Source organism: Hemitrygon akajei, chromosome 4 (assembly GCF_048418815.1).
Source record: "Hemitrygon akajei chromosome 4, sHemAka1.3, whole genome shotgun sequence".
Lineage (NCBI taxonomy): Eukaryota > Metazoa > Chordata > Chondrichthyes > Myliobatiformes > Dasyatidae > Hemitrygon > Hemitrygon akajei.
The window spans coordinates 12,493,397-12,508,150 of record NC_133127.1 but is presented as its reverse complement, the minus strand read 5'-3'; positions in this window follow the sequence as shown (position 1 = coordinate 12,508,150).

Genomic DNA, 14,754 nt, shown 5'->3' with positions numbered 1-14,754 from the left:
AATTGCTAGGATTTTCTGGAGGGTCTTTGGTTCTACCACAGGCTGCAGTGTGTCTAGTTTGACTCCTATAACAGAGCCAGCCTTTCTAATCACCCGTGTTGATGCCATTGCCTCAGCACACCACCACGTAAAAGATTGTACTGCAACAACAGACTGGTAGAACATGTGAAGGAGAGGCCTGCATACTCCAAAGGATCTCAGTCTCCTCAGGAAGTAGAGGTGACTCTGGCCATTCCTGTACACAGCCTCTGTGCTGATGCTCCACTCAAGTCTGTCATCCAGGTGCACCCCCAGGTACTTGTAGGTCCTCACCATCATTAGTAACAGGGAGCAGTGCAGGCTTAGTCTTTGTAAAGTCCATCACCATTTCCTTCATCTTACTGAAATTGGGCTGCAAATGATTCAGCTTGGCACCATTTGACAAAATCCTCCACCAAGGCCCTGGATTCATCCTTTGGTCCTCCCTTTATACACCCAACTATTGCTGAGTCATCAGAGAATTTCTGACTCGGTGTGGTATCAGTGTGGGGCCCCAGTGCTGCTTATAAGTGAATCCCCTTTTTACTGGGCATCTCTGGAACTGTGGCTTGTTAGCCCCTCACTAACTGCCACTGGACTCCACGGTGAGAAACCCACCTTTCTCAGGCTCTGTACATCTGGGGTGTATACAATTTGGTCCCTCCAAACCCGTGAGGTTGGGATGTCTCACCGACCTAAACCCCGGTTTGTGTGAATTACTGTCCCTGGGCAATCACCTGTCGACAAGAAATAACAGATTGCACGCTGCATACAACCATAAAGATAATATATTTATGAATGTTAACCAAAGAGTTATTAAAGAAAAGAAAAAAAACCCAGAAGTGTCTATTGTAGTTAAACAGTCAAATGCGCACATAAGTTGGAGCCCATTTTGAATTTGTCTGCAACTCAGGCGCCGGACCCTCAGTCTGTGTGAAAGCACACACCACCTTCCGAATGTTGCTCGAAATCCGTCTCGAACAAACGGGCTCGCCTGTGGAAGTACTGGTCCTTCCTCCTTGAAGCCATTGCACAAAGCACCTTGTGCAACAGGGACGGCATCCTCAGCATCTTCCCTCCTGTCTTCTCCCAGCTCCCGCCAACAAAGACCTCGACCCACCCCAGTGTCCGTCACAAAACCTCTCCACCCAGCGTTCTCTAGAACCTTCTAATTCCACCATCCTGACTGGCTGACACCACATTCCTAAGTTGAACAACAAAGCCTCTTATCTCAGCTCAAACCCAAACAGGCTGAAAGCAGAACTGATTGCTCTTACAGAAAATGAAATACCTTCAGCAGTGCAGTAAAAATCTTAACCAGGACATTACAAAACCACGTCTCTGTAGCTGGACAAACTGTGGTCCGCCAGTCAGGTAATCCATTATCCAGGATACAATGGCAGTACCAACCTGCATTGAACGGAGCTTTTCCCCCAGCAATGAGGGCTGAAGGCACTTGAGAAATCAAAAAACATGATCCTCATGGTGCTGCCCTGTCTATACAAATGGGAGTAGGCTCCAATATGCTTCTAGTGCACAAACTGCAGGGGATCGAGAGCTGATCTGACCAGGGGTTAGAGGTGAGCCAGGACCAGCCTCTCCAGGGTCTCCATGACATGTGAGGTCAGGGCCACTGGACGGGAGTCATTCAAGTCTTTCAGTTGGGACCACTCATGACATTTCCCACACAGTCGGGACCATTTCCAGGCTGAGACTCCGATTGGAAATGCGCTGGAGAACTCCACACAGCTGCTCAGCACACTCCTTCAGGGCCCTGGGTTCACACCGTCCGGTCCCAATGCTCTGCCATGTCTGAGTTTCCCCAGAGCCCTCCTCACCTGCTCAGTAGTGAAGGTGAGTCCATGACGACTGAGGAGTTGGTGGAAGGTGGGGCCGGGGGAGGTAAAGATCTGGACAATGGCAGTTGGTATATGGAGGTGTGGATGGTGGGTGCAGGGCATGGAGGGGGCATAGACAGTGGTAGCCTATGTGTTGAACTGGAGGGGGAAGGAGGGAGCATTGGGTACCTCGACAGCTGGACTGGTGTGCTGTGGGCTGTGAACTGGAGGGCAATTGGTAAACCTATTGAAGAATTGGTTTAACTCATCAGTCTATTCACAACTGCATTCTAAGGCTCTACAGCTGGGCTGATAGATAGGACACATAGAGAGGTAGTTACACCCAAGGTGCAGGACACAGGAAACTAGGTGACAGCCAAGTAGGGGAAAGAGGTAACTGAACCAGTGCAGTGTACCCCTGTGGCTATCCCCCTCAACAAAGGTATCACCTTGCATACCTTTTGGGGCGGGGGAATAACCTAACAGAGGAAAGTCATAGTGGTCAGGTCTCTGGTACTGAGTCTGCCTCTGTGACTCAGAAAGGAAGGGTGCGGGAGAGAAGAGGTGATAGGGGATTTGTTAATTAGGGGTACGGACAGACCATTCAAGCATGAGATTCCCAGTTGGTCTGTTGCCTTCAGGGTGCCAGAGTCTGGGACATCTCGGACTGAGTTCTCAGCATCCTCAAGTGGGAGGGCGAATAGCCAAAGGTTGTGGTCCATGTAGGCACCAATGACATAGGTAGGACAAGTGACAAGGTTCCTCATAGGGAGTTCAGGGAGTTAGGTGCTGAGTTAAAGGACCTAACTCAGGGTTGTGATCTCAGGATTGCTACCCATGCCACATGCTAGTGAGGCCAGAACTAGAAAGATTATACAGTTTAACATGTGGCTAAGGAGTTGGTGTAGGAGGAAGAGCTATGAATGCCCTTCCTCCTACACCAAGTGGAATACAGGGTTGGGAAATGTATGATAATGCATTTTGGTAAAAGGAACAATAGTGCTGATTATTATCTAAATGGGGGAAAATTCAAGTATCAGAGGTACAGGAGGACTTAGGAATCCTTGTGCAAGACTCCCAGAAGGTTAATTCACAGATTGAGAAAGCAAATGCAATTCTGACATTTATTTCAAGGGGAATAGAATAGAAAAGCAAGGAGATAATGCTGGGCCTTTATAAGACACTGGTCAGGCCACACTTAGAGAATTGTCAACAGTTTTGGGCCCCATATCTCAGAAAGGATGTGTTGTCATTGGAGAGAGTCCAGAGGAGGTTCATGAGGATGGTTCTGGGAATGAAGGGGTTAACATTTGAGGAGCATTTGGCAGCTTTGGGCCTATACTCACTGGAATTTAGAAGAATGCATGGAGAACTCATTGAAACCATTGAAAGGACTAGATAAGGTGGATGTGGAGAGGATGTTTCCTGTGGTGGGGGTATCCAGAACTAGGGGGCACAGCCTCAAAATTGAGGGGTGACTTTTTGGAACAGAAGTAAGGAGGATTTTTTTCTTTTAGCTAAAGAGCGGTGAATCTGTGGAATGCTCTGCCACAGAACATGGAGAAGGTCAAGTCTGTGGGTATATTCAAAGCGGAAGCTGATAGATTTGGCAAGGCACTTGACAACATCCTGCATGGGAGGCTGGTCAAGAAGGTTGAGTCATTTGGCATTCAGGATGAGGTAGTAAATTGGATAGACATTAGCTTTGTGCAAGATGCCAGAGATTGGTAGTAAAGGGTAGCCTCTATGACTGGAGGCCTGAGACTAGTGGTGTGTTGCAGGGATTGGTGCTGTGTCCTTTGTTGTTTGTCATCGATATCAATGATCTGGATGAAAATGTGTTTAACTGGATCAGCAAATTGCAATGACGCCAAGATTTGGGGTGTAGTGGACAGTGAGGAAGGCTATCATGGCTTGCAGAGGGATCTGCATCAGCTGGAAAATGGGCTGAAAAATGCCAGATAGAATTTAAAGCAGACAAGTGCGAGGTTTTGCACTTCGGTAGGACCAACAATGGTAGGTCTTACATCGTGAATGATAGGGCACCACGGAGTGTAGTAGAACAAAGGGATCTGGGAACACAGCTCCAAAGTGGTTTAACAAGTAGATAGGGTCGTAAAGAAAGCTTTTTGGCACATTGGCCTTCTTAAATCAACGTATTGAGTACAGGAGATGGGCTGTTACGTTGAAGTTGTATAAGACATCAGTAAGGCCTAATTTGGAGTATCGTGTGCAGTTTTGGTCACCCACCTACAGGAAAGACGTAAACAAATTTGAAAAAGTACAGAGGAAATTTACAAGGATGTTGGGTGTGGAGTTATAAGGAAAGATTGAATAGGTTAGGACTGTATTCTTTAGAACGTCGAAGATTGAGAGGAGATTTGATAGAGGAATATAAAATTATGAGGGGATATAGATAGGGTTAATGCAGGCAGGCTTTTTCCATTGAGGGTGGCACTACAACCAGAGGTCATGGGTTAAGGGTGAAAGGTGAGAAGTTTAAAGAGAAAATGAGGGGAACCTCTTCACTCAGAGGGTGGTGAGAGTGTGGAATGAGCTGCCAGTACAAGTGGTCCATGCAAGCCCGATTTCAATGTTTAAGAGAAGTTTGTTTAGGCACATGAATATTAGGGATACAGAGGACTATTGTAAAGGTACAGGTCGATGGGAGTAGGCAATTTTAATGGTGTTGGCATGGACTAGATGGGCCAAAGGGGCTGTTTCTGTCCAGTACTTCTCTGTAACTCTATTACTCTAAGGGCCTGTTACCATGCTGGATCTCTAAATTCAAAAACCAAACTGATTACAGCAGCTTGTAGTAGCTTTATAAAACTCTAGTCAGGCCACACCCGGAGTATTACGTTCAGTTTTGGTCACGTCGTCATAGAAAGGATTTTGAGGCTTTGGAGAGAGCGCACAAGAGGTTTACCAGGATGCCAGTTGGATTAAACGACTTGTGCTATAACGAGAGTGTGGACAAACGTTTTACACGGATTGGTGGGTACCTGGAACGCACTGCATGGGGTGATGGTGAAGGCAGATACATTTGGGACTTGTAAGAGCCGTTTAGATAGGCACATAAATGTGAGAAAAGTTGAAGGATATGGACATGGGTGTGGCAGAAGAGATTAGATGGCCATTTGATTTTTAATTTAATTCGTTCAGCACAACGTTGTAGGCCAGAGGGCCTATTCCTGTGCTGTACTGTTCTATGTGCAGTGAATGCGAATATTAACCCTCTGTGTGCAATTTGATAGCACTACATCTATCTCAATTCTGCAAGATTCAGACGTTTGGTGCCTCACAGAGTGGTAGTCATTCAGTCCTCTATCTCTGCTGACCCCGATATAGGTTTTGCACTTGAAGACTGAAAGAGTTAAGCAGGCGAGCGAGAAGACCCCGAACACAGAGAGAGAGTTCAGCCATGCGAAAGTGATAACAGAGTACACAAGGCAGTGAATTAATCATTCAGTCAATGGGCGGAGTCAGGATTGCCGTGGTTGCGCCCTTGTAAGTCTTCAGACAAAAGTCGTTTTCCAACCCACTAAACCACAGCACTTCAGTCAGCCTGCCTTCTTTTCTCCTGCCTCCGAGGGGCTTTTTCTCCTCCCCCCAAATGCTCGCACTTCTGGATTCCTTCACTGCGTCCGATTTATCTCTCAAGTGATTCTGACACGTGGGACAAATGGTGGCTCTCTGAGCTGTCCCACTGACAGCAGCTGCCGCGGCGAGATCTGGTCAATGGGAAGTAAACGAGCAATTTAACGCCGCAGCTCCTAATTAGAATTTATTGTAGAGTCAGCATTTGTTGATCTTGCTCCGAGCTCAGTTAGAGAAGAACTCCCAGAGTGATAGAGCCTTACAGCTCTGAAACAGGCCATTCAGCCCACCTAGTCTGTGCTGAAATATTATTACTGCACTGGACCATAGCCCTCCAATCCACGTACCTATCCACATTTCTCTTAAGTGTTGAAATTGAACCCGCTGGTCTTTGAGACAATCGCAGGAACTGCCTTGCAACGTGAAATTGCATTTTGCGGGTTCGAGTTGTGGACTCACAGGGTCGTAGAGCATGGAACCACACTGTTCGGCCCACCGGTCCATTCTGACCAAGATGCCCAACCAAGCCCTCTCCCTAGCTCGTAACCTTCTAAACCTTTCCAGTCCCAGTACTTACCCAGATCAACGCTCACAAAATGCTGGAGGAGCTCAGCAGGCCAGGCAGCATCTATGGAAATGAATGTTTCATGCAATGACCCTTCATCGGATAGGCACGTGAAGGGGGAAGATGCCAGAATAAAAAGGTGGGGGCAAGGGAAAGAGGAAAAGCTAGAGGGTGATAGGTGAAGCCAGGAGGGTGGGAGACTGAGTATGAAATGAAGAGCTGGGAGGCGACAGGTGGAAAGGAAGGGAAAGGAAGCCAGAATAAGACAGTGGAGGAGAGGAAGAGAGTCTCCAACTGTCTTTTAAATGTTGTTAATCATCATCTAGGTGAAAAAGTTACCCCTCAATTTCCCATTATATCCTCTCCCCTCACCTTAAACTCTCTAGTTCTTGCTTCCACAACCCTGGGAAAAAGGATTGAACACACTGGCTCTATTTCTGCCCTTGTGACTTTATACATAACATCACCTCTTAGGCAGCAGTTCAAGAAGAAAAAAAGTCAAGCCTGTGCAAACCTCCTTGATTCCAGGCAACTCTGCAGAAGGTTTCGGAGGAGATTTGTGAGGACCAGGAGGCCTGAGTTTTTTATTTATTGAGATACAGCATGGAATAGGCCCTTCTGGCCCCTTGAGCCACACTGCCACCCAGCAACCCCCTGATTTAATCATAATTTACAATGACCAGTTCACCTACCAACTGGTACATCTTTGGACTGTGGGAGGAAACCGGAGCACCCGGAGGAAACCCACACGGTCATGGGGAGGATGTATAACCCTTTACAGGCAGCGGTGGGAATTGAACCATATAACCATATAACAATTACAACACGGAAACAGACCATCTCGGCCCTTCTAGTCCGTGCCGAACACTTACTCTCACCTAGTCCCACCTACCTGCACTCAGCCTATAACCCTCCATTCCTTTCCTGTCCATATACCTATCCAATTTTTTTTAAATGACAACATCGAACCTGCCTCTACCACTTCTACTGGAAGCTCATTCCACACAGGTACCGCTCTCTGAGTAAAGAAGTTCCCCCTCATGTTGCCCCTAAACTTTTGCCCCTTAACTCTCAACTCATGTCCTCTTGTTTGAATCTCCCCTACTCTCAATGGAAAAAGCCTATCCATGTCAACTCTATCTATCCCCCCCATAATTTTAAATACCTCTATCAAGTGCCCTCTCAACCTTCTATGCTCCAAAGAATAAAGACCTAACTTGTTCAACCTTTCTCTGTAACTTAGGTGCTGAAACCCAGGTAACATTGTAGTAAATCTCCTCTGTACTCTATCTATTTTGTTGTCATCTTTCCTATAATTCGGTGACCAGAACTGTACACAATACTCCAAATTTGGCCTCACCAATGCCTTGTACAATTTTAACATTACATCCCATTTCCTATACTCAATGCTCTGATTTATAAAGGCCAGCATACCAAAAGCTTTCTTCACCACCCTATCCACATGAGATTCCACCTTCAGGGAACTATGCACCATTATTCCTAGATCACTCTGTTCTACTGCATTCTTCAAAGCCCTACCATTTCCCATGTCTGTCCTATTTTAATTAGTCCTTCCAAAATGTAGCACCTCACACTTTTCAGCATTAAACTCCATCTGCCATCTTTCAGGCCACTCTTCTAACTGGCCGCTAACCACTACACTATCGTGCTGCCCCAAGTTGTAGGGAGAGGTTGGACAGGTTAGATCTTTATTGCTTGGAATGTAGGATAACGTGGGGCTTAGCAGCCAGAATGATCAAAGACCCCACCCACCCTGATCATTTCCTCTTCTCTTATTCCCATCAGGTAGAAGTATTAAGCAGAGAACATAGAGCACTCATCCCATGATGCTGTGCTGACCTCCTAACCTACTCCAAGATCAATCTAACACTTTCTTCCTACATAGCCCCCCACTTTTCTATCATCCATTAGGGGCATTTGCAAATACCTCTAACGTATCTGCCTCTAACATCACCCCTGGCAGGTTGTTCCATGCTCCCACCACTCTCCGTGTAAAAACATTTACCTCTGACATCTTCTCCTACACTTTCTTCCAAGCACCTTAAAATTATGCCCCTTTGTATTAGCCATTTCCACCCTGGGGAAAAGACTCTGACTATCCATACGATCTATGCCTCTTATCATCTCATACACCTCTATCAAGTCGCCTCTCACTCTCCTTCGCTCCATAGAGAAAAGCCCCTAGCTTGCTCAACCTATCCTCATAAAACTTGCTCTCTAATCCAGGCAGCATCTTGGTAAATCTCTGCTACACCCTCTCTAAAGTTTCCACGTCCTTCCTATAATGAGGTAACCAGAACTCTGCACAATACTTCGAGTGTGGTCTAGCCGGAGTTTTATAAAGCCAGCATTACTTTGTGGCTCCTGAACTCAATCCTCCACGTGATGAAGGCCAATGCACCATACGCCTTCTTAACCATCCTATCAACTTACATGGTAACTTTGAGGCATCTATGAATTCCCCAAAAAAAAATATTATACATAAAATACCCCCATGAGTAGGATGATAGTGGAGATAAATGAGTGGCTAAGGAACTGGTGCAGGAGGAGGCAGGGTTTCAGGTTCTTGGATTATTGGAACCTTTTCTGGAGCAGGGGGTGACAAGAGGAACGGGTTGCATCTGAACAGGCTGGCAGGTTTGTACTGGGACCTCTGCGGTTTGTGTTTGTATATAAATAACCAGGATGAAAACATAGGTGAGTGTTAGTATGTTTGCCGACGATATGAAGATGGGTGGAGTTGTGGATAGTGTAGAAGACTGGCAAAGAATACAATAGGACATAGATCAGTTGTAGATATGGGCGGAGAAATGGTTGATGGAGTGTTGGTGAAATGTAAAGAGACAGTACGCTGTTAAAGGCAAGACTCTTAACAGTGCTGATGAGCAGAGGCCATCTTGGAGTCCAAGTTCATAACTCACTGGATTGTATATAAATAACCAGGATGAAAACATAGGTGAGTGTTAGTATGTTTGCCGACGATATGAAGATGGGTGGAGTTGTGGATAGTGTAGAAGACTGGCAAAGAATACAATAGGACATAGATCAGTTGTAGATATGGGCGGAGAAATGGTTGATGGAGTGTTGGTGAAATGTAAAGAGACAGTACGCTGTTAAAGGCAAGACTCTTAACAGTGCTGATGAGCAGAGGCATCTTGGAGTCCAAGTTCATAACTCACTGGAAGAGGTAACACAGGTTAAAAGGCATATGTCATGATTGCTTTAATTAGTCACAGCATTGAGTTCAAAAGTCAGAAAGTTACATTGCTCCTTTACAAAACTCCAGTTAAGCCACACCTGGAATATTTCATACAGTTCTGGTCGCCATACTATAGGAAGAATGTCGAGGCTTTGGAGGGAATGCAGAAGAGGTTCACCAGGATGGTGCCTGGTTTAGAGGGCAGCTGCTGAGTCAAGAGGTTGGACAAACTTTGGTAGTTTTCTTTGGAGTGGATGAGTGAGGGGAGATCTGATAGAGATTTATGAAGATTGAGAGGTATATTGTAGATAGAGTAGGCAGACAATATCTTTTTCCTTGGGTTGAAATGTCTAATACCAGAGGTCATGCATTTAAGATGAAAGGGGTCATTTCAAAGGAGATGCAAGAGATAAGTTTTTTTACACAGAGGGTGGTGGGTACTTGGAACGTGCTGCTTGGGGTGCTGGTAGAGGCAGAAACACTAAAGACTTTTAAGAGCTGTTTAGAAAGGCAAATGAATGTGAGGAAAGTGGAAGATGTGGACATTGTGTAGGCATAAGAGATTAGTTTAGTTGGCCATTTAATTGCTGATTTAATTGGTTCTGCACAACATTGTAGGCCAAAGATTCAAAGTACAAATATCGAGGTATGTATGCAGTATACAACCCTAAGATTTGTCTTTCCACAGACAGCCACAAAACAAAGAAACATCATTGAACCTGTTCAAAGAAAACATTAAACACCTTACATGCAAAAAAAAATCAAATTGCTCAAAAAATGAGCAAAAAACACGCAGCATATAAAAATCAGAACCATAGACATTGAAACACTCTAGGAATGTTCAGTTCAGTTGTGTTCAATTTAGCCCTGTGTCATTCATCGACTGCAGGCTGCAGAGCCAGTCCACCCCGATTAAAAATTGAACAAAATGGCAATAAAAAAGGAATAACCAGAAACCAGAAACACATCATAACGTCAAATACAGAGTCCGATCCACACAATGCATCAATTAAACCTTAAATCAGATAAATCAGAGCATTGAGTACAGAAGTTGGGATGTAATGTTAAAATTGTACAAGGCATTGGTAAGGCCAAATTTGGAATATTGTGTACAGTTCTGGTCACCGAATTATAAGAAAGATATCAATAAATTAGAGAGAGTGCAGAGACGATTTACTAGGATGTTACCTGGGTTTCAGCACTTAAGTTACAGAGAAAGGTTGAACAAGTTAGGTCTCTATTCATTGGAGCGTAGAAGGTTGAGGGGGGATTTGATCGAGGTATTTAAAATGTTGAGAGGGATAGATAGAGTTGACGTGAATAGGCTGTTTCCATTGAGAGTAGGGGAGATTCAAACGAGAGGACATGATTTGAGAGTTAGGGGGCAAAAGTTTAAGGGAAACACGAGGGGGTATTTCTTCACTCAGAGAGTGATAGCTGTGTGGAATGAGCTTCCTGTAGAAGTAGTAGAGGCCAGTTCAGTTGTGTCATTTAAGGTAAAATTGGATAGGTATATGGACAGGAAAGGAGTGGAGGGTTATGGGCTGAGTGCGGGTAGGTGGGATTAGGTGAGATTAAGAGTTCGGCACGGACTAGGAGGGCCGAGATGGCCTGTTTCCATGCTGTGATTGTTATATGATTATATTATATGACAAAAAAAAAACCTTCCCCAAGCCCCAGGACTCCAGCAGCAATGAGTGAGAGAGAGAGAGAGAGAGAGAGAGAGAGAGAGAGAGAGAGAGAGAGAGAGAGAGAGAGAGAGAGAGAGAGAGAGAGAGAGAGAGAGAGAGAGAGAGAGAGAGAGAGAGAGAGAGAGAGAGAGAGAGAGAGAGACAGCACGGAAAACACCCGTTCCCCTTCTGATCTCATCCTCATGGATTTCAATCCTGCTCAGCGGGGGTGATTGGCGAGAAATGGATTCGATCACGCCCCATCTTCAGGATTCTTGGCCTCTAGGCCGCACACTCTGCTCGAAGCCTCACCGAAATGCCTTGGAGACAGCAAAGCACCAGATCACTCAATCAATCCAAAAAACACCACATCAAAGTGTAAGACTCATTCCTAATCCGGTATGTCGATCCAGGGCCTCCTTTACTGTTGTGATGAGGCCACACTCGGGTTGGAGGAACAACAAAAACATCGATTTCTCGAACTTCCAGTAATGCCCCCCGCCCCCGCTCTCTCCTTCACCAGTCCTCATCCCCTTTCCCTCTCTCACCTTTTCTCCTTACCTGCCCATCTCCTCCCTCCGGTGCTCCTCCCCGCTCTTCTTTCTCCCATGGCTTTCTATCCTCACCTATCAGACTCCCCCTTCTCCAGCCCTGTGAATTTCCCAGCACTTTAAGTCATCCCTTCCCCCACCCGGTTTCACCTGTCACTTTGTGTTTCTCTCTCCCCTCCCCTCATCTTTTAAATCTACTACTCGTCTTCTTTTTTCTCCAGTCCTGCTGAAAGATCTCAGTCCGAAACGTCGACCGTACAGTTTTCCATAAACGCTGCCTGGCCTGCTGAGCTCCTCCAGCATTTTGTGTGTGTGACTCGGATTTCCAGCATCTGCAGATTTTCTCTGGTTTGTGATCAAAATGTAAATCACAGGTTCCAATCGCGTGTAGCTCAGTTGTAGAATGGTGTTCGAAAGGAGAGGTAAAAGAAGATTGTTCATTGTTCTATCTATGCTCTATGATGATCTCTTGACCTGAGAATCTACCTCGCAATCAACTTTACACTTTATTGTCTGCCTGCTCTGCATTTTCTCTATAATTATAACACTTTATTCTGCATTCTCTTATTGGTTTTCCTTTGTACTACCTTGATGTTCTGATTTGAAACTATATAGACGGCACACAAAACAAGTTTATGTAGTTGTACCTAGCTACATGTGACAATCGTGATGCACAAAAACAGAACCACGTGGAAGCTGTAGTTAGGAAATATAAAAGTCTTTATTGATGCAGCAAAGCTCCAAGAGGGAGAGTCCAGGAGAAGCCAAAAGGATCTCATTTCCCTGACACAATGTTTATACTTCAACACAAAGATAACCAAATAATTAACTACACTTTCAATTACTATAATCATCTACTTCACTTTAACAATTTTGAAATTTACTGAATAATGTTTTCAATGATAACTCACCCCTACTAGTAGAGATCCCTTTAAATATTCACCACCTATGTCTGTTCCAAACACTTGAGTTCAAACTCCAGACGCCCAAAATATACCTCTTTTGTTTCAGTGTTGAAAAATATCTCCAGGACTATATAAACACAAGAGATTCTGCAGATGCTAGAAATCCAGAGCAACACACACACAAAATACTAGAAGAACTCAACAGGTCAGGCAGCATCTATGGAAATGAATAGACAGTCAATATTTTAGGCCGAGACTATTCATCGGGACTGGAAAGGAAAGGGGAAGATGCCAGAGTGAAAAGATGGGGAAAGGGAAGGAGGATAGCTAGAAGGTGATAGGTGAGGCTAGGTGGGTGAGAAAAGTAGAGGGTTGGAGAGCAAGGAATCTGATAGGAGAGGAGAGTGGACCATGGGAGAAAGGGAAGGGGGAGGGGACCCAGGGGGAAGTGATATGCAGGTGAGGAGAAGAGGTAAGAGACAAGAGTGGGAAATAAAAGAAGAGAGAAGGGAGATGGAATTTTTTTTACTGGAAACGAAATCAATGTTCAGGTTGGAGGCTACCTAAATGAATTATAAGGTGTTGCTCTTCAGATGAGAGTGCCCTCATTGTGCAGAAGAGGAGGCCATGGACCAACATGCCAAAACGGGAATGGGGATAGAAATTAAACTGGTTAGCCAGCCAGAAATCCCACTTTTGGCAATTGGAGTAGAGGTGTCAACAAAGTGGTCCCCTGACTTACGCCAGGTCTCACCAATATAGAGGAGATTGCATCGGGAGCACCAGATACAATGAAACGGCCCCAACAGATTGGAAAGTGAAGTGTTGCCTCACTTGGAAGGACTGTTTGGGACCCCAAATGGAGGTGCAGGAGGAGGTGAATGGGCAGGTGCAGCATTTGGATTATGTGTCAACGGGGAGCTAAGTGGAGGGGGTTGAATGGATGGGAACACAGATGGAGCAATCCCTGTGGAGAGCAGATAGTGAGGGGAACTGCGTTTGGTGATAGAGTTCAGAAATATATATAACCAGAAGGTGAAGAGACAAAACGGATCAATCCTGAAATATGTTTTAATTGGCAGAGGTACATCTTTAACATGGCATGGGTTAATTACAGGAACATTCACCTACACAGGAGAATCTGCAGATACCGGAAATCCAGAGCAACACATACTAAATGCTGGAGGAACTCAGCAGGTCAGGTAGCATCTATTGGAAATGAAAAAGACAGTCATCATTTCGGGCCAAGACCCTTCTTCGGGTCTGAAGGAATATTAATCAATTGCTTTCCCTGAAACAGAGAATGTCCCACAGTCAATGGTTGGTTGCAATTTCCACAAAGTATCGGCTGTAAGTTAAATAGTAAAATGGTTTTATTTTCTGAAGGCTGGCTCTCATTTTAGTTCATCCATAATTATGCAGTCCATATTGTGTATTCCAGAATGAACCGTAACAGCAATAATAAACCAACTTACTTCCCAAAGGAGAGTGAGAACTCCTTAATTTTGAGGAAGTTGGGGTTTCGCAGTCTACTTATTGTTGTCCATTCCACTCTACACTGGGAGATTGCAGCAGCCGTGATGCCCAAGTCCCTCATTTTCTCAACCCTTCCACACCCCTATCTTGAGCAGGTCATGGTACACCACGATTAATGCTTGGGGTGTCAGAGTTCAGAGTTCAATTTGTTGTCACCTGTAAGGAGCTTGTACAATCTCCCCATGACCGTGTGGGTTTCCTCTGAGTGCTCTGGTTTCCTCCTATGTTCCAAAGAACCATCCAGTTGGCTGGTAATTGGTTATTGTAAAATTGTCCTGTGATTAGGCTAGTGTTAAATAGGTGGGTTGTTAGGCAACACAGCTCATTGGGCCCATAGGACCTTTTCAAAGCTGTGTCACCAAATAATAATCAATAACGAATGCAACAGTCCGACAGCATCTATGGAGGGACTTCATATGTGACACTTCCTGGTAGCCAAACATTTTAATTACTATTCCCATTTCAATTCCAACATGTCGGTCCATGGCCTCCACCTGTGCCAAGGTGAGGCCACCCTCAGGGTGAAGGAGCATCACCTTATATACCATCTGAGTAGCCCCCGACCTGAAGGCATGAATATCAATTTCTCCTTCCGGTTAAAAAAAGATTTTGCTCCCCCTTCCCTCTTCTTCTATTCCTACTCTGGCCTCTTACCTCTTCTCACCTGCCTATCACCTCCCCCCACGTCCCCTCCTCCTTCCCTTTCTCCCATGGTCCACTCTCCTCTCCTATCAGATTCCTTCCTCTCCAGCCTTTTACCTTTCCTACCCACCTGGCTTCACCTATAACCTTCTAGCTATCCTCCTTCCCCTCCTGCCACCTTTGTATTCTGACACCCCCCCCCCCCCCAC